Below are 17,235 nucleotides of genomic sequence, written 5' to 3'. Positions count from 1 at the left end.
ATCACAGGTGAGCCTTGTTCAGCTGTGGAAAAATCCAGCTAAGTTTCTCTGGCATGTGAGATCTTCCTGGGTAAGGGGTCGAACTTGAGTGTCTTGCATTGTCAGGCAGATTCTTTACCACTGAGCCACCAGAGAAGCCCTGCCCCCCCCTTTTTTTTTAGCTTACTGGATCTAATAGTGTGCAGTGATACTTCACTGTTGTTTTAGTTTGTAATTTCCTAATGATATATGACTTTTAGTATTTTTGATATGCTTATTTACTATCTGTATATTTTCTTTGGCCAGGCATTCAGATTTATACATTTTTTAATGAGGTTATTTGTTCCAAATTTTTTGGTACAGTTGGAGTACAATCCTTTATCAAATATATATTTTGTAAATATATTTTTCTTTGGCTTATGTTTAAGTTTTGTAAATAAGGTTTTTCACAGTTTAAATTTATAATTTTTTAAGGTTCATTTTATAAATTTTATATTCTTTTTTGGATAGACTTAATTTTTTTTTCTTTTTTGGTTAAATTTCATAAGCATAACTGAGGTACTGTAGATACAGTTTTAAGCAAAGCTGAGGTACCATAGATACAGTTTTGCCTTTTGTCTGTTGAGAAGTTTGAGTGAGGTTGGTGTCGATTGTAAAATTATGTGTACATTCATTTGATTGGATATGTCTTCCAATTATTTGAATTATTGGTTTTGGAGATGTCATGGGAAGTCACTTTCCCCAAGGGAAACTGGGTAGATTCCATGAAACATGAACTGTCTTCGATCCCTGGGAATCACTTTCTGCTTTTTCTGGCTTTGGATTTGACTTTTTTAGATATCTTATACTAGTGGAATCACAGAAAGTTTCTCCTTTTTTGGTCTGGTTTATTTCACTCAATATAAATGAGCATAAGTTTCGTCCACATTGTAGCATTGTCAGAATTACTGTCTTTGAAGGGCCGAATCATATTCTATTGTGTGTATACCACAGTTTGTTTATGGAATTGGCTGTCCATGGACACTTAGATTGCTTCTGTTTGTTGGCCAGTGTGAATCATGCTGTTGTGAATATGACTGCAGAAATAAGCATTTTTTCAGCCCCTTTTACCAAACGTTTTGGGTACATAGCATGAATTAGAATTGAACTATATATTTATTCCATGTGTTAGTTTTGGAGTAATTTCTGTAATGTCTTGCACAGTGGCAGAACCATTTCAGTTTATTTTTTTGTATGGTAACTGTTAAAGCTTTTGAATATACCCTGTGTTACATATTCATTCACCCACCGATGGACACTTGAATGGGTTCTACATTTGGGCTATTGTGAATAATGTCGCTATGAATATTTGTGTACCAGTTTTTGTTTGAATTCTTAACAAATACATAGTACTATATATGAAAGAAACCACAAGGACCTACTGTATAGTTAGGAAACTGTATTGAATATCTTATGATAATGTAATGGAACAGAATCTCAAAAGGAATATATGAAAAAGACATAATACCATGATAATTTTTGTGCCAATACTATGAGTTATCACAGCACTAGCCAACATGTATTTATACACACCACTAAAATATTCACATCCTTAAGTATATTTCACTGCTTGATTATATAAAAATAGAGAATTCAAACAGAGAATAAATAAACTTCCTGTCATTGCTTATCATCATTTATGCACTATTACTACCTGTAACACTCATTGTATAAGTGCTGGACTAGGAATTTACATTCATGTAAACCAAGAGATTGTGAAGGTGTAAGGAAGTATAACTTATTTAATTCCTTAACGAAGGATTATAGAACTCTACGTACATGAAGTGAATGAAAGTCAAACAGTTTAATGGAGCCACATTCTTACTAGAGGGATGAGCTTCCACCCCCACCCAATGTTAGCTCACAATTAAATCCTGCAGTCATCTGGCCTCAATGTCTGCTTCATGCCATCCAGAAAGAAAAGTTGAGGAAGTCCTGACAAAATCGTTGCTATTTTTCTTTTTTTGATTTGTATTTTATCACAGGGCTTAGCAAAAAGAGGGCCTAAACTGTTTTTAGAGTTCCATCCCAAGGCTTGCTCTGGCATGTTACATATGTTGACAAACTGCTGATTATTTTCAACAAAGGACAATGATCTGTTGCTTGAGCTGGAATAGTAGGCATCCCTCTAAGTGTAGTCCTTCATGCTGAAGTAGGCATACCTGAAGCAGTAGCATAAGATGAACACATTTATCATGTAGACATCACATCCCATGAATTTGTAATAATTTTTCAGTTATACCCATCATCATTGGAGGAACTGACTTGTCCCAGTAATAACTGGAGTACCCAGCATAACAGTTCCTTGACTATATAAATACACTTATGAGTACTTCTTCCAATGTTCTTTCTCCTACTTCAGTCATGAACAGGAGAAGCTGATGGCAGTGGTTCTTGAAATGTATATTGATTCTTAGGTGGCACAGTTGGTAAATAATCTACCTTCCAGTGCAGGAGGTGAAAGTGATGTGGGTTTGATCCCTGGGTCGGGAAGATAACGATACATACACTCATTTTATGTGAACAAGTTTTATACTCATGAGTTTTTTTCTTCTGTATGCAGAATATATAGTTGGACTATAAAGAAAGCTGAGCACCGAAGAATTGGTGCTTTTGAACTGTGGTGTTGGAGAAGATTCTTGAGAGTCCCTTGGACTGCAAAGAAATCCAACCAGTCCATCCAAAGGAAATCAGTTCTGGGTGTTCTTTGGAAGGACTGATGTTGAAGCTGAAACTCCAATATTTTGGCCACCTGATGCGAAGAGCTGACTTGTTTGAAAAGACCCTGATGTTGGGAAAGATTGAAGGCAGGAGGAGAAGGGGACGACAGAGGATGAGATGGTTGGATTGCACCACTGACTCAATGGTCACGAGTTTGGGTAAACTCTGGGAGTTGGTGATTGACAGGGAGGCCTGGCGTACTGTGGTTCATGGGGTCGCAAAGAGTCAGACATGACTGAGCGACTGAACTGAACTGAACTGAACAGAAAAACAAATACTGTTCAAGGACACTGAAAGAACCCTAATGTTGAAAATCAGATCTGTATTGTGAGCGATGCTTAGAAATCCATGAGTTGAAGCATAATATTATGCCTATCATACTTGTAGTTCCCTCAGTGAGATAGGTTGAGAAAAGCTCTTCATTCATGGTATAGATTCATGAAGAAGCTAAATAGCATTAATCCTTTACGTTGACAACTGTGAATTTAAATCTCCTGTGAATACTATGTGACAACCACACATACCAACATGATTTATTAGTATTATACCAATATTTTTAGTCCTATTGTATTTCAACTAAAAATATCAATATACAATTGTACATGAAGTCAAGACATAAAATCAGGGCAAATACAAAATATTCTATCCTTTGAGAAAGGGAGCGGAAAATCTATGTGCTTTGCCTATTGCATTTTTATGTATTAGATCCTTAAGTATTTTATTCACCACACCCAACTGAATGATTCACAAATATTTCAGAGAGGAAAGGATCATTTCGTTTTAACAATGAGTAGTTCAACTCCTATCAAAGCAAATACCGGATGGTAATAACTATGAAGGACGAAGTTGATTATTCATATTTATGTTACTCATTCGTCAGCTTGACAAAGGTACTAGATCTGTTACCACTCTTTTTTTTTTTTTTTTTTTTTTTTTTTTAGTAATATCCGCATGTGAACGTGAAAGTAGCTCAGTTCGTGCCTGACTCTTTGCGGCCCCATGGACTATACAGTCCATGGAATTCTCCAGGCCAGAATACTGGAATGGGTAGCCTATCCCTTCTCCAGGATGTCTTCCCGACCCAGGAATCAAACCTGGGTCTCCTGCGTTGCAGGCAGATTCTTTACCAACTGAGCTAGTAGGGCTTCCTTGGTGGCTCAGTTGGTAAAGAATATCTGCATAACTGTCTATAAATTTGGAATTAGCAATCTGTCTGTGAGCAGGACCGGTCATAAGCAGCTTCTGTGAGAAAACAGAAGCATGTCTGTCTGACTTGCTTCTCCAAGGAGCTTTCACTGTTCTTGTGCTAGTGCACATGGCAAGTATTAGGTTCGGTTTCTAGGTGAGAATTCCAGTGAGAAACGAATGGCTACTGTCACAGCTGGCCATTGAGGTACTTAATGGGAGAGGCAATCCTAGCTCTACCAAGCAGTAGCCATCATGAAATCAGCTATTGTCATTGTAACCAAGTTCCTTGAATTTGTAGTGTTATTTGCTGTGTTATTCAAGAATATGCCTTCACCCTGCCAGTAACACATATTTCCATAACACACAGCGATGCACTCAACCGATGTGCATCCTCCAGTAAAGCCCAGCCCTGATGTCTTATAGGAGCCTCTCCGGCCATTGTCATAAGTGAGTCTAATTTTGTGTGAGACCATGAAAACTCAGTGTTTTTATTACACTTGTGCCTATGACGGGAGGTCTGAGAAGGCACTTCTGAAGGTTTATTCCTACCAGTCGTCATTTTTATTGAGTCTTTAAAGGTTCCATCACTGAGGTGTTGCTTCTACACGTGTACGAGGCTGAGTAGCAACGTGCCCTTTCTCCCTAAGTGCAGTAGAAGTCATTCCCACTTCCCAACATGTCTGTCTTCTGTCCTCTGGAGTATGTATTGCTTGAGCTCACCATAGCCTGGTAGATGGAAATCGTCAGGATATTCTAGAAACCCTTCTGATTGCAGTCTCTTCAGGAGGTTACAAGTGCTGCAAACCTCAGGATTTTACAAAGCACTTTTTACAACCTCAGATGAAGGAGAAAGCAACACTCATGACAGTCACAGGCTTCCATGGCCTGTGCGTGATCATGGGCTTTGCTTTCACAATCATCCTGTTTTTCATAGCAACTAAGATGTCGCTGTGTTTTTTTATCATCACTTTATCTTTGATGTTTTTTGGATATATTATGGATTTTCCTATATATCTTCACTTATTGATGAAGGTCTTATATTAGTAGTAGTTACTAAAACTGACTTCCAGACAGTTAGCTGTGGTAGAATAAGAAAAAGAAAGACCAACTGTATATTATTAACATTATGTATTAATGTATTATTAGTTTTATTGTTTGCAGTCATCCAATTCTAACTTTCTGAAATAAACATTCAGAAAAATCATGTCCTTTTGAATGTCCATTTGACTGTATATGAGCACAGCAATATTATTACATAAAATTATTTAGTTTCCATTACATTTCTCCTGTTTGATGTAGATATCAGCCTTTGGTTCTATCACTAGCATTGCAAGTAAGAAAAAAAATTAATTAGAGCTCCAATGGTATTTTTACTGTTAGCAATAAGTATAGCATAATGTGAACACAGAAGAGGTTAGAGTAGACCAAATATGAAAGTTAGTTTAAAAGAAAATATGCAATGTTGAATGATTACAGTAGGATTAAATTTATAGTTATGAAGTTCCTTTAGTATTATTCTATCCTTTGAGTTTCCTTTGCAGGGGTGTTAATGTACAGATTCCAGTACCATGGCTAGAGTGAATAATACTATCATTATTCATGAGAGCAACTCTACTAATTCTTAACGCTCATGTCACTCAAGGTATTTTAATACTTATCATGTTGGTAGTGTTTGTAGTTTGTGAAGTCACATAAGTTGTGTTCATTCAAGCAATAGTATCAAACAGCTATGGCATCAATTATAGATGTGAATAGATATAGAATGTGAATCTTTTTCACTGTGGTGTTATTATTTAAGGTATTCTATTAATACCAGTAAAAAAAAAAAAAGCTGTGCAGAAATAATACAATGTTTATTAAGAAAACAAGATTTACTAATTCATTTTATTATTCTATTTCTTTTAAACTGATTTAATGACAACAGGCTTAACTTTTCATTAACTTGTATGACCATCAGCAGTTTGACCAAGTTGAAGAACATGGCTCGTTGGTAGTCTTCCTCATCAGCTCACTCCATCTACTAGCTTTAAAATTATTTAGTACAGAGCTCAAACACTGTCTAGGTGTTAATCCAGTCTTTTGTTTGATTATTGTGCAGGATCATTCTAAAAGTAAAAGTATGCCTGTATGAGTTAGAGCTCTGATCCCAACCCATGTAGAAGCTTCCACTGAGAAATGTATGGTTTTTGCACAAATGCTACTGAAATTTGTGGATGTGGTATACAGCGAATCACGATAAATGCAAATAGTTTCACATGCTATTTATTTTAAACCACCACTACTAATGACATTCTTATTCATTTGAGGACTAAATATAGCCAACTTAGGCTGTGTTTGCCAAATCGACTTTGACGTATTCTTCACATAGTCCTTCATCAGTCCATGGCACTTGTCAGATAGAGGAAACTCTTGCTACATCAAGGTTGTGAACACGTATACTTATGTTTTGTTTGAGATTTTAAAGTCATTCTTCAGTTTTCTTTGAGGCATGGTTCTGTGTACGCCCCGTGGATCCCCAAATCCACTGATGTTCATGTGTGTTGGGTCTTCCCAGGTGGTGTTAGTGGTAAAGAACCCATCTGCCAATGCAGGAGACATAGGATATATGGGTTTGAACACTGGGGCAAGAAGATCTCCTGAAGGGGAGAGCATGGCAACCCACTCCAGTTGCCTGGAGAATTCCATGGACGGAGAAGTCTGGAGAATTCCATGGACGGAGGAGCCTGGTGGGCCCTAGTCCATACGATCCCAAAGAGTTGGACACGATGTAAGTGACTTAGCATAACACATGATTCATTGTAATAGCTGAAATAATGGAGATGACATGTAAAGAAGTGCCAGCAGGTGAAAGTCAATATTCACCACTTTTAAAAGTTTAAACTTTGGAATTTATTGTGATATTTTACATCCATATTTGTATGACTTCATAGTTGGAGAATCTATGCATATGGAGGGCTGATTGTGTTATATTTATGTTGAGGGAAGATTTAATTTTATGTGGTTTGAGATATGGGCCCCATTTCATTCGTATGCAGGTGTATACTCATTACCTATCATCATTTTTTTTTTTTTTTCTATCATCATTTTTTGAAAAGACCATTGTTTTGAAAAGTTGTTGCCAAACCGCGAAAGATGCCAGGATTCTTGGCCTCCTTAGGAGAAGAATTCAATCCGGGGCCAGTGATGAGGCTTGATTACTCAGAGCTTTTGTGTCACAAAGTCTTATTAAAGTATAAAAGAGCTTCTGACATAGACATCAGAAGGGGGCAGAAAGAGTGCCCCCTGCTAGTCTTTAGCTGGATGTTATATAGCTACTAGCAGTCTACTAATTAGAGAAAGGAAGTGTCTCAAAGCTCAGAGAATGGCAGCAGGCCCCTCACCCACAAGATACATGGAGATACCAATGGCACCAGGTGAGTCATCCTGGGCCATAAAACGATTGACATGAATCTTGGAGAAAGGCAGATTTCCAAGCAAATATATAGCTTCATTAACACAGATTAGAACAAGGTATGAGTAAAACATACTGGTTTGTCAAGTCAGTTCTGAGCCTTTAGGCAGAACCGATTTGAAGATAGAGTCTAGGGTAAATACATAGTATATTAACACATCTTAAGGCAAACATTTCCCTAAGAAAAATGCCTTGGTTAGCCCAAGGTTTGAGAAAAGTTAAGTTCAGGTGGAACCAGGTGTCATTATAACAACACAGAATTTTAAGAGAAAACCTCTTTTTAAATTTGTATCGAGAAGGGGAAAAAAGATAACACTAGCTTGTTTCTTCCTGCCTCTTAAGAGAGAGATAAAAAATAGACGTCTGACACCTGCAGCCTATTTCCTCCCTTTGGAGACGTCTGGCCTTCCTGTCTGTTACACTCTCAGTTTCGTTAATTGAATGTTATCTGCCTTGTGAAACTTTGAGTCTAGAAGTATGTGTTTATTTGGGGGTATTTCATCCGATTTCATTTAAATGCATATGTTAATGGTAGTATTACAAAGTTTTACATGCTGTTGCTTTGCAAACTGACATATGACATTGGGAAATGTGAGTCTCCAAGTTTGATTTTGTTTTTCAAGTTTGTTTTACTTTTTAGGAGTACAAAGAAAAACAATATGACTGTTAAAATCAGCTTTTGTATTTTTTGCCAAATATTAATTCTGATCACATCGAATCTGGAGGTGTGTCTGTGCATTAAAGCCCTAATAACTATGTTAATTCATTTCACTACCATGGGACGTTTTCATATCTATTGAGGACTTACTTCATTTATTTCGGTCATACTTGTTTAATTTTCTGTCTTACAGTCTTGTTCATAGATCAAAGCTATTAAATATTGAAAATGACATTTGAAATGGTCATTTCTTTTTAAATTCCTTGTGAGGTTATTCATTGGTAGTTTATAAAACTGAATGGATTGTGTGTAGCCATACTTTCTTATTGTCATTCTGTGAATTTGAAGAATGTCTGAAGTTGTTTATGCCTTAAACGCTAATACAGATGATGTCCAATATTTATCTGAAGAGGCGTGCTGCGATTCATAGGGACGCAAAGAGTCGGACACGACTGAGCGACTGAACTGAGTTGAACTGATGCGTATGTCTTTCTTTATGGATTTGGGGGAACTTGTATTGGAACACTGAAGAATCTGTTAGAGCAACCATGCTGACCTTTTTTCTGACGGTCATAATTAAGATTTTCATTGTCAATGATGAACATGACATTTGTACTGTCATTTGGCGCAATGCTTTGGATCCTAGTGGAAAAACGTGCTGTTAATCCTCCTTTTGTGAGGGTTGAAACCATTGTAAAAACTGAAATTTGTTTAAATATTTATGGTTTAAATATATCTTGTGTATATAATTACCCAGATTACTGTTGGGTATTAGATTGCAATGTTACAATATGTATGACATACATATTGTCCCACTGTTATTGATAGGATATGTGGTGGAGAGGTATTTGGTGGTGCAAGTGATTTAAATGATGTGTTTACAGTGTTTATATTCTTGTTGTGCAGTTAATGGGTCTTGGATCCACGTTTGAAATATGACTCCTTGTCTTTTGTGATGCATGAGAAGTGCCAAAATTGAAGATGATGCAGGTAGTACCTCAAAAGGTAAGTCTAGGGTTGAGGGTGTGAGTAAGGTGTGGGGGAGAGTGTGGGTTAGGTTTAGGGTGTGGCTTAGGGTGTGGGATACATTGTGGCTTAGGGTTTAGAAGTTAGGGGTGTGGGTGAGGGTGAGGGGTGAAGGTGTCGGGTTAGGGTTAGGGTGACGCATTAGGGTTAGGGTTAGGGTGTCAGGTTAGGGTTGGGGGTAAGATAAGGGTTAGGGGGTCAGGTTAGGGTTAGGGTGCCAGGTTAAGGTTAGGGGGTCAGGTTAGGGTTAGATTGTCGGGTTATGGTTAGGGTTAGGGTGTGGGGTTAGGATCAGGGTTAGGGTTAGGGTGTCAGGTTAGGGTTAGGTTCTCGGGGATAGGGTTAGGGTATCAGTTAGGGTTAGGGTGTAGGGCTAGGGTGAGGGTGAGGGCAAGGGCAATTTCCCCTGGAGCCTGGGGCCTTAGGGAGGAGTCCCACACTCAAAGGGAACAGCAGAGCCGCATCCACGCGTCTGTTCCATCCCCTTTGCTCTGTAGTAGGGCTCTAGTGAGCCTAGGTCTGTCAGGAAAACTCTTGGTTCCAACGGGGCCCTGAAGACATGCTGCCTAGCAACAGATTGAAAATCCATTAAATTGCACTTTTCTTACCTCTGACAGAGCCAGCTTTGCTCCACCCTTTGGCAGTGTGGAAGGAAGAGGGCCAACCCCCTCCCCAAGGGGACATGGGGCCGACTTCGATAGGAAAGGCCCCTTGAGGAGCTGAGCCCAGGAAGGCGCCCAGTCATGTCAACACCTTCCTGGTCTCTACACCATCACGTTACATTTAGGCTCTATTTCTCAGTAACTCACTCTACCACATGGTGTCTCACAGCTTGATGCTGGCCACAGAGAAAGCTAGGTTAACCACGTCCTTTTGACTAACTGGATAGTAAGGCTGAAGAAGACAGCTTCCAGAGCTTATAGTGGGTCATGAGTCTAACATTTTGTTCCAGATATAATAAAAGAAGAAGGGGGAGGAGGGTGGGAAGAAAAAGAAACAGCAGCTTATCTGAAATCAAACATCAATCCAAGAGATGCTAAACGAAATGGTAAAACTGGTGTTCAAATGTTTTTTCTGTGTTAGGACAGATACGGAGCTGAGTGTTCATCAGGGTCAGAGTCACCTGAATTCACATCATGACTCCATTTTCTTGTAGCAACAATATGATTTGGGGCAACTACTCTGGAAACTCATCTGGAAAATGTTGGTAATAAAACCTACCTTCTAAGAGAGGCAGTTCCCCACTCCTACCAACAAAGCCTTTACCATATGCAGATACTACCGTAAGATCTTATGATCATGTTCTAATTCACCCCCTATGGGAGTGACGCTGCTGGTAAAGAATCCGCCAGCCAACGCAGGAGATGCAAGAGGCAGGGGTTTGGTCCCCGGGTCCGGAAGATCCCCTGAAGTAGGAAATGGCGCCCCACTCCAGGATCCTCGCCTGGGAAATCTCATGGACAGAGGAGCTACAGTCTGTAGCGTCACAAAGAGTCAGACATGACTGAGTGACTGAGCACACACACACAAACACAACTCACTCCCTACACTATTTCAATGTGTAACAGTAAGATCTTACTGTAATAATAATGTAATACTGTTATTATTAATGTTATTATTACCTAGAGCCAGACATCCTGGAATGGGAAGTCAAGTGGGCCTTTGGAAGCATCACTACAAACAAAGCTAGTGGAGGTGATGGAATTCTAGTTGAGCTATTTCAAGTCCTGAAGGATGATGCTGTGAAAGTGCTGCACTCAATATGCCAGCAAATTTGGAAAACTCAGCAGTGGCCACAGGATTGGAAAAAGTCAGTTTTCATTCCAATCCCAAAGAAAGGCAATGCCAAAGAATGCTTGAACTACCGCACAATTGCACTCATTTCACACGCTAGTAAAGTAATGCTCAAAATTCTCCAAGCCAGGCTTCAGCAATACGTGAACCATGAACTTCCAGATGTTCAAGCTGGTTTTAGAAAAGGCAGAGGAACCAGAGATCAAATTGCCGACATCCGAAGGATCATCGAAAAAACAAGGGAGTTCCAGAAAAACATCTATTTCTGCTTTATTGACTACACCAAAGCCTTCAACTGTGTGGATCACAATAAACTGTGGAAAATTCTGAAAGAGATGGGAATACCAGATCACCTGATGTGTCTCTTGAAAAACCTGTATGCAGGTCAGGAAGCAACAGTTAGAACTGGACATGGAACAACAAACTGGTTCCAAATAGGAAAAGGAGTACGTCAAGGCTGTATATTGTCACCGTGCTTATTTAACTTACATGTAGAGTACATCATGAGAAACGCTGGGCTGGAAGAAGCACAAGCTGGAATCAAGATTGCCAGGAGAAATATCAATAACCTCAGATATGCAGATGACACCACCCTTATGGCAGGAAGTGAAGAACTAAAGAGCGTCTTGATGAAAGTGAGAGAGGAAAGTGGAAAAAGTTGGCTTAAAGCTTAACATTCAGAAAACTAAGATCATGGCATCTGGTCCCATCACTTCATGGCAAATAGATGGGGAAGCAGTGGAAACAGTGAAGAGACTTTATTTTGGGGGGCTCCAATATCACTGCAGCTGGTGATTGCAGCCATGAAATTAAAAGACACTTACTCCTTGGAAGGAATGTTATGACCAACCTAGACAGCACATTAAAATACAGAGACATTACTTGGCCAACAAAGGTCCGTCTAGTCAAGGCTATGGTTTTTCCAGTGGGCATGTGTGGATGTGAGAGTTGGACTGTGAAGAAAGCTGAGCACCGAAGAATTGATGCTTTTGAACTGTGGTGTTGGAGAAGACTCTTGAGAGTCCTTTGGACTGCAAGGAGATCCAAGCAGTCCATCCTAAAGGAGATCAGCCCTGGGTGTTCATTGGAAGGACTGATGCTGAAGCTGAAACTCCAATACTTTGGCCACCTCATGCGAAGAGTTGACTCATTAGAAAAGACCCTGATGCTGGGAAAGATTGAAGGCATGAGGAGAAGGGGTCGACATAGGATGAGATGGTTGGATGGCATCACTGACTCAATGGACATTTGTTTGGGTGGATGCCAGGAGTTGGTTTTGGACAGAGGTCACAAAGAGTCAGACGCGACCGAGTGACTGAACTGAACTGAACTGAACTGAATATTATTCTCCCCAGTGCACAGAAGAAATGGAATAACAGAGAGGCGCGGTGACCTGTCCGAAGCCACACGCCTAAAAGAAACCAAGCAGAAATGTAAGCCCACAGAGCTTGGTGGAGTCGATGAGCCTCTCCTTGTGGATGAGAAGATTGCATAAGATAGCAAAGGGGAATGCCTAGAACAGAGCAGTTAGCCATTTAATTTCCCACCTTTCCCATCACTCAGCTTCCTAGAACTCGTTCATGTGCTGTGTGTTCGCAGATGGAAGCAGACTGTGGTTCTCCCTCTGAGGACAGGAAGGGAGGAAGGCCAGGCATGGTAAAGCTGAGCTTCAGCCCCAGCTCCTGTGCTGAATCCACTCTCTACCCTGCCAACCCCACTCAGGACGCTAACGGGCCCACTTCCCACTATCAACAGCTCTCCAGAGAGCCTCGTATTCTTGGTGAGGTGTAAATGATATGACAGTAAATTGATGTAACAGTAAACATGTACTGCAGTGCTTCTTTTAAAGGCATTTTCATTTTTGTAAGCATGACACTCACATTTATCAAGGTGATCAGAGAGAGAGAGAGATTGACTCACACAGATATGAGGGCTGGTGAGTCCAAAATCCAACGGAGCAAACTGGAGACTCAGGGAAGAACTGCGGTTTGAGTCCAAAGGCAGGCTGATGTCCCAGTTTTTTCTTGCTTAGTGGAGGTCAGTCTTTGCTCTAGTAAGGCCTTCAACTGATTAGGTGAGGCTCACCCACATTGTGTAAGGTGATACTATGTAACCATTTCATCCTCTGCCACCCGCTTCTCCTTTTGCCTTCAGTCTTCCCCAGCCTCGGGGTCTTTTCCTTAAATTAAATATATAGAGCTTTCAAAGGGAAATTGCTGGTATTTGTCAGCAAAAATGATATCTGGGGACTAGGGAAAGGCCTCGCCTTCTTCACTGAATTTATACCACATGACTACACACCAGCAGAGTGGATTATAAATCCAGCAACAATCTCTCAGTTATCTTTCCTCTCTTCTGCAGCCTGGAATTTAGGAGGACGATTTTTCAGAAATATTCATTTGATTTGCAAAGCAGAAATAGACACAGATATAGAGAACAAACATGTATAACAAGGGAGGGGGGAAGGGAGGTGGGATGGATTGGGAGATTGGTACTGCTATGTACAGAATAGATACCTAAAGAGAACCTACTGTATAGCACAGGGAACTCTCCTAAACACTCTGTGGTGACATATATGGGAAGGAAATCCAATATCCATACAAGGGATATACGTATATGTATAGCTGATTCACTTTTCTGTACAGCAGAAACTAACACAACTTTGTAAGACAACTATACTCCAATTAAAAAAATATTTGTCCTCATTCAATAGTAAAGACAACTGCCTTCAAATAAAGATACCACTCTGCCATGACTTTAATTACGATAAGGTTTTATTCTATCTCCGCTGAAGGCCGAGGACAGCTGTGAGCAGGGAGGCCCACCTCTGCCCTTTTTATGGTTCCAGTTCTGCAGAAAACAGCTGCTAGCAACTAGCTGCTGCCTGGTGAATTATCAATGAGAGAGTGAAAAACAAACTGTAGAAGTCAAACATGATCCTTGTTTGGCATGACTCTTCAAGACCCTTGCATCTCTGTTTACAGACTGAAAGTGTTGATTCATGCCAAAGTAAATGACAATGATTATTGGATTCATGGTCATTTTCTATTTACAGCATCACAGGTCTTTCAGGTGAGTGAGTCAATGAAGTCACTGCCATATGCCCACGGTGATTACAGAAGCTATTCTTTGAATTGTTTTTCTCATTAACCTGCAAAGAGAAAGCCTTTTTGCACCTTTGTAAAATTGAAAGCCTTTTTGCGCCTTCGTAAAATTTCCAATTTAGGCAGAAATTCATGCACATCTGGCCTTTGCCAGAGACAATTTAAAATGCCCCAGAGACAGACAATGACTATTTGCCTGCTGGAAGGTTATACTCAGGGTTGAGGATTATAGCAGGAAGGAATCAGAGCTTCCTCTCCCAGGCTTACATCGCCGCTGTTCTTTTCATCTGCTTCTTATTCCCCAGCAAATGTCTTTAATTATCTATCTTGTACCAGCAAATCAGGAAAAGGGCATCACATCCCGGCGTAATCTCTGTGACCTTTAGGAACTGGCACGTCTCTCATGGATAAGGGAGTTGGGCTTCTCATTTTATTTGATGTTCTCGTTCTTTCCTATGAAGGCTTGCTCCGCCTTCTCCCAGCCGCGCTGGTCTTTCCACCTCTGGGCTTGTGCGCATGGCTGCGGCCGGGCTCGGTTTGGAGACGAGTTTCCACCAGGGGGCGCTAGAAGGAAACAAATGGGAGAAGCACCACTTCTCACATCTCCCGGAGGCTCTCAGTCCTTCAGATAAACCCAAGCACAGGAGCTGTTGGGCCTCTGCTGTCTGGGAAGCAAAGCTGGCGCGTTTTAATGTTTTCAGGTTTGTATGTGTATAACCTCACGTTCATCTCCGGGCGATTCCGATGAAAGAGTTTCGTTTTGAATCAGTGTGTCAAGTGAAATTCACTCCTCCTGAGTTTGCTTATAACAACTTTGCTAGTAATAGATGGCTGGTGACTTTTATTTGAAAACATGAGTAACTAGCTCGTTTCAAGAGCTGCCTCGAGCCAAAGACTAGGCTAGTGGCCCAGGCCACACAATCCAGGCTGTGGTTTTGGGACCAGGAATTCTAGGGCAGCTGCACTCACAGCTGAAGAATTCGGGGAATGGCAAAGTCTGGAAAACTTTGGCTTTGGAAAAATGGCTCTGGGCTATTGGAGCTGATCCTCCTAAGTCCACTATACGAACTGTCTCCCCCTACCCCCACCCCCCAGAAATTCACAGAAAGGGCACACCTCTTCATGACTGCCGTAAATTTTCACCACTAGATCTATTTCTGGGACTTCCCAGTAGGTCAGACAGTAAAGAATCTGCCTACAATACAGGAGACCTGGGTTTGATCCCTGGGTGGGGAAGATCCTCTGGAGAAGGAAATGGCAATCCACTCCAGTATTCTTGCCTGGAGAATTCCATGGACAGAGGAGTCTGGTGGGCTGCAGTCTGTGGGTTTGCAAAGAGTAAGACAGGACTGAGCAAGTAACACTCCACTCCAGATCTATTAAGGGACTTTTGAAGACAGATAGATTTTAGTGAACTTAACCCCACATCATCTGGGAGGTGTGACACATAGCTAGCTTTTTTTCTAGCTTGGATTTCTACCTCTGAGCAGGCACCAACAAAAGGCTTTCTGTTCACCAAACCAAGAATCCACACCAATGAGGGAAAGATAGAAAAGAACATAGAAAGAGAGGGAAAGGGGGAGAGAGGAAGGAAACAAGAGGGAGAGAAACACACTGAGTTTTTCAGAGAAATATTTACTCAATTTAAAACGTTATCCTTGATACAAACTTATGGTCCCCAAAGGGGAAAGGTGAGGTTGTGATAAATTAAGAGTTTCGGATACACATATACAAACTCAGTCAGTCAGTTCAGTCGCTCAGTGTCCGACTCTTTGAGACCCCATGAATCACAGCACGCCAGGCCTCCCTGTCCATCACCAGCTCCCGGAGTTTACCCAAGCTCATATCCATCGAGTCAGTGATGCCATCCAGCCATCTCATTCTCTGTCGTCCCCTTCTCCTCCTGCCCCCAATCCCTCCCAGCATCAGGGTCTTTTCCAATGAGTCAACTCTTCGCATGAGGTGGCCAAAGTACTGGAGTTTCAGCTTCAGCATCAGTCCTTCAATGAACACCCAGGACTGATCTCCTTTAGGATGGACTGCTTGGATCTCCTTGCAGTCCAAGGAACTCTCAAGAGTCTTCTCCAACACCACAGTTCAAAAGCATCAATTTTTCGGCACTCAGCTTTCTTCACATACTATATATCAAATAGATAATCAACAGGAACCTATTGTGTGTGTGTGTATATATATATATATATATCACAGAGAACTTTTACTCAATATTCTGTAATAATCTATATGGGAAGAGAATTTGAAAAAAGTTTATATATATATCTGAATCATTTTGCTATATACCTGAAATTAACACATTGTAAATCAACTATACTGGAATATAAAATAAAAATTAAATTTAAAAATATCTAAAAGATACCCTCGATTTTGAGTTTATGCTCTATGTATTTGAAGCCTCAAATTTTCCTTGTTATGTGTGTGCGCCTCCTCATATATTAAAAGGACACTCCTTTCACAGAATTAAGAAACAGTGTGTTTCCATTCTTCTAAAAATAACAGTCATCAGAGATGTTAGTGTCTTTTAAATATATTGACAAAATAAGTCAGTGACTGTGTATTAGATCCCAAACTGGTTTTTGGACATTATCCTGTCTGTGAAAGCTTCAAGTTACTCCACTAAGGGATTTGTTGGTTCCTAATAGAAAACAGGCAGCTAGCTCATGGGACAGTATCTGATACTCTGGGTGGAGGACAAGAACAGTGCTGGCCTGGCTGGGCCTGAGGGGCTGCCGTGTGAGGGAAGGGGCAAGGGGACTCTCGAAGCTCAGGGTATGGGGCACTAGGGGAAATGGTGTCCTGGGAGCAAAGATGCTGAAGGAAGAAGCGGAATCTCCCTGAAGACTGACAGCCCGTCTGTTCACAGCATCAGCCAGCAAAGCCTGGGTACCAAACATTCCACCTCCAGAAGCCCTTGTTTGCTCCAGGAAAGAACTTACTCCATGCTAGTTCTGAGCTATCATGAGGAGGACTCTGCACACAACTCCATCCCCAGGTCTCAGAGCAGTGTTTCCTAGGAGGACGTGGTCTGTGAGCTCCAAGGTCACGAACAGCTCACGGACATCACAACCCAGACCTCTGGCCAGCTTGATGGCCACCAGACCCGCTTGTAGCTAGCACTGGGCCACATTCTCCGAGGGCAGGGAGGAGACAGATGCTGGTCAGTGGGCTTCACTGTGCAGCAGGGCATCTGCCGGTCACACACAAAAAAGTGTGGAAACCTCACAAACCCAGTGCCAGACAGTGGCTGCTGTGGGCATTAT

This window comes from Dama dama, chromosome 6, assembly GCF_033118175.1.
Source record: "Dama dama isolate Ldn47 chromosome 6, ASM3311817v1, whole genome shotgun sequence".
NCBI classification, from domain to species: domain Eukaryota; kingdom Metazoa; phylum Chordata; class Mammalia; order Artiodactyla; family Cervidae; genus Dama; species Dama dama.
Note: the sequence above shows the minus strand (reverse complement) of the source record.